The sequence below is a fragment of the Lathyrus oleraceus genome, chromosome 2, assembly GCF_024323335.1.
Source record: "Lathyrus oleraceus cultivar Zhongwan6 chromosome 2, CAAS_Psat_ZW6_1.0, whole genome shotgun sequence".
Taxonomy (NCBI): domain Eukaryota; kingdom Viridiplantae; phylum Streptophyta; class Magnoliopsida; order Fabales; family Fabaceae; genus Lathyrus; species Lathyrus oleraceus.
The window spans coordinates 301,266,439-301,270,810 of record NC_066580.1 but is presented as its reverse complement, the minus strand read 5'-3'; the positions used below and the strand labels follow the sequence as shown (position 1 = coordinate 301,270,810).

Sequence of the window (4,372 nt, the reverse complement as noted above, 5' to 3'; positions counted from 1 at the left end):
CATGAATTAATGTTTGATATAGAATAAATAAGTAATAAAGAAAGAAGAGGACCACAAAAAGAAAAATTAATCTAATTCATTAATTTCAATAAAGTTAATGATTATGATTAATTATTCTCGTTTTTCATATAGATATTAGTTCTCATTAAATATATATATATATATACTTTTCTTGATTTTATAAATGTGAGCCAAAATTATTCTGGAGAAGCATAACATATTCATCCCACGTGTCCTAGATGCTGGGAATGGCTGACCTATAAGATGATGACCAACTTGGAAAATATACTTGTATGGCATTTTAGCCTAATTGTTAATATCACCTATTACTTGGAATAATTCAAGTTGAAATGACAAATCCGAAAGAAAAAACGAGGCATTTATTTACGTGTAGAGGTAGCGTCTAGGGCAGGCACAAGGCAATTATGACATCCAACCATCTCGTAAACGAAACCTTCCCCAGTTAGTTACAACTCTCACCTCTTGTGGTCCCTACTTCCAAATTATATTCCAAAAAACAAATCAAAATGGAAACGTCGCCTGAGAGATTCGAACTCTCGCGGGGAAACCCCATGTACTTAGCAGGCACACGCCTTAACCACTCGGCCAAAGCGACTTTGATGACAATCGATATTAATTTTAGTTATTCATACGGGAAATATAACTGAATAAACAACCGTTTTGAAATTATCTGTTTTTATGCTTTTGTTTTCTTTCTATATCATGTCATATTCATATGCATGCTACATCTGTCAAAACTTGCTAATTGGACCGGCCCAATTAGTTTCTAAGATTTGTTCAGCCAAGGACAAAAATTCACATCAAATAGGGCTCTAAAATTGCTATCCAAACCAAACCTACCTATCCTATGCAGATTATTTTTATAGACTGATTCACACATTTTGTTTATAATTTGAATTAACTTGATCAAAAAATTTGTTTCCTAAATACTTTTTTAATTTGGCTTTTCTTCGTTAAACCCCAAATTCAGTCACATTATAGCTGATCAAATTCATTATAATTACGCAAATCTAAATTTCTTGTTTCACCTAGGCAACTTTAAGATTTATTTTCTCCCCCTTTTAATCCTCCTACCAATTTTTGAATAACTTTTTCTTCTTTTCATTTATAAATTAGTGAAAGTTTGAGTCATAAGAGTGGTTGGAGGTGATCCTTTTGAATTACTCAACCGTAAAGTTGAATATTAAGATTTTAAAAAATAACTTTATCAAAATTTTAAAAAAAATTATATATATAATTTTCAATTATTTGAATTTTAATTAATTAAATTTAAACAAAATAATAACGAATCAGACTTAAAGTTCATAGAGTTAAGCATTACTTTATAAACAAAATATTAATGTTCAATCGTTAATAGAACATATTTGACTACGTTTCAATAAATATTTAAATATGCTCGATAGTTATATAAAGGCAAGGTTCAATAAATTTTTAATATGCACGTGTGTATACCGCAATAAAAACTAAATTTTCTTTTATGTATTTTTCTTTCTTTTAGAAAGATATCTCTGATTCAACGAAGATTCAACAAAAATTGTGATATGGTTTCAAAGAACGTGCCGACACTGAAGCCATCATTGACCCCGTTGTCAGTGATGGAACTGCTACAGGTTGTGGATCGAATAGGAGATAAGAGAGAGGAACAAGTGGAGCTAGCCAAGAGTGGAGAATCTGTTGGGGTTAGTCTTGCAAACACTACAAGAGCTAGAGTGTATGGTGCCAAATTTTTGAATGATTTGGTGGCAAAAATGCAAGGAAGCAAGAAAGGCGGTAATTGATCTTATAGGAATGCAATTATAGGTTGCGACCCTGTATGGATTCAGGAAGATGATGGTGGTGGATTACAGGAGAAGGAGGAGGAAGTAGAGTCTCGTTTAAATGTCATGAGAATTGAGGAGTTGACTTATAAGTGGCATGAGTGTCTATAGTTTGTTCTTTCAAAGAAAGAAGAATACACAAGCCCTGGAGGAGAGGTGTTATAGTGAAGTTGCTTGGCAGGAGGATAAGGTATAAAGAATTAGAGACTCAACTTAAGCAGATGTGGATGAGGAAAGGGATCATCAACATTATTGATCTGAGTAATGATTACTTCTTAGTGGTTTTTACTCATGAAGAAAACAAGAATGCAGCGCTTGTGGAAGGTCTTTGGTTTATTTATGATCACTATCTTATTGTGAAGGATTGAAGTCCCGATTTCCATCCTAAAAGTGATACCATTGACAATGTGGTTGTGTGGATCAAAATTGCAAGACTACCTATTGATTATTATGATCCTAGGGTTTTGCATTTCATTGGAATAGAGTGGGGCGGGCTATCAAGGTGGGCAAAAATACTTTGCAGCATGAAAGAGGTAAGTATACATGAGTTTGTGTGGAGGTCAATCTATCTAAAGCCCTATTAGCTATGTTCTCAATCAAAGGAAGAAAATATAAGATAGAGTATGAAGGTCTTCATCTTTTACTAACTACCAGCCAAGTGATAGCTTAACAAGGTACCCAACCAAATGTAAGAGAAATTATTACCTAACCATCAGCCAAGTGATAACTTAACAAAGGTAATGAGCTCAAAAGGAATGGATACCAACTACCAACCAAGTGATAGCTTAACAAGGTAACCAACCAAAGGTAAGAGAAATTATTACCTAAATATCAACCAATTGATAACTTAACAAAGGTAATAACCCCAAAAGGAATGATTACCAACTACCAGCCAAATGATAGCTTAACAAGGTAACCAACCAAAGGTAAGAGAAATTATTACCTAACTATCAACCAAGAGATAGCTTAACAAAGGTAATAAGCCTAAAAGGAATGGATACCAACTATTAGCCAAGTGATAACTTAACAATGTAACCAACCAAAGGTAAGAGAAATTATTACCTAACTATCAGCCAGGTGATAGCTTAACAAAGGTAATAAGCTTAAAAGGACTGAATACCAACTATCAACCAAGTGATAACTTAACAAGGTAACCAACCAAAGGTAAGAGAAATTATTACCTAACTGTCATCCAAGTGATAGCTTAACAGAGGTAATAAGCCCAAAAGGAATGTATACCAACTACCAGCCAAGTGATAACTTAACAAGGTAACCAACCAAAGTTAAGATAAATTATTACCTAACTATCATCCAAGTGATAGCTTAACAAAGGTAATAATTCCAAAAGGAATGGATACCAGCTACCGGCCAAATGATAGCTTAATAAGGTAACCAACCAAAGGTAAGAGAAATTATTACCTAACTATCAATAAAGTAATAACTTAATAAAGGTAATAAGCCCAAAAGAAATGGATGAATATTACCTAACTATCAGTCAAGTGATAGCTTAACAAAGGTAATAAGCTCCAGGGACCAAAGTTCAACCCAGGAATAAACTAGAGAGAAACGGTTAAAGAAGACTTAATCCAATGAGGAACTAAATACAATTGGGGATTAATTCCATCCATATAATGAACTGGAAAGGAAAACTAAAACAAAACATTCCATAAGGATAAAAATCCTTGGGGAATTTGAAAGTATAAGCTCTTTCTGCTTAAGGTCGACACTCAATTTGAGAGAGGACGCAGACACTCTGCGGGGAGAAAAACACCATAGAGCGGGGAATGCACCAAGAAATGCAAGATGCATAAATAAACACCATGATGATATGCATATGTGTATGGATATGTGTATGAATATGATGACAAAACAAGCATAAAAGGGCCAGATCGATAACACAGTGCAACCAGAAAGTTGACTGATCTCAACAAGGTGGAGAAGCTACTAAAGTGAAGGAGAATAGCAATCCAAAACACAGCGGTAATTAAAAAAATTCTCCTTTAGTGATCCTTATGAATGGGTATGATCAGTGATAGAATCGTTACCTCTTGTGGCGATTGAAACCTTTGATGCAGATCTAAGGAGTGATCACGAACATTGAATGGTGACAACGCCTCTACTCAGTCCACACGAACGGATTCTTTCGATCTCAGTGCTAGCTGCTATGAATGAAGACTTTGAGTGAGAGAGATAGATAGAAATGAAATTTCAACTGCATAAATGCTTATGCACAAGGGTTCTATTTATAGAACCACTTGTGTGGGCTGCAAGCTAAAAAGCCCACTTAAGTGTATGTGACCCATATCTTATGATATGCCAAAATCACTTAAGTGTGTGGTACCTTACCATATTCCGTATTCTACTTAAGTACACCGTACCTTATGATGTTCTACAATTCACTTAAGTGCATCATACCTTACGGTGTTCCTTAGTTACTCTATCTCTCATCAATCCATCCTTTTGTGTGTGACCCTATAGGTTTTCGCGACATCAACAATTATATTAAATCACGTATTTAACATAATAAACAGTGA

General features: G+C 34.4%; 1 non-coding gene across 1 annotated transcript; it reads right to left on the bottom strand.

Annotated features, from left to right (window-relative positions):
• Positions 1–534: 534 nt before the first annotated feature.
• TRNAS-GCU (transfer RNA serine (anticodon GCU)) lies at positions 535–616 on the bottom strand. The gene has a single exon. It is a non-coding gene; the product is annotated as a tRNA-Ser (tRNA).
• Between the last annotated feature and the right edge of the window lie 3,756 nt (positions 617–4,372).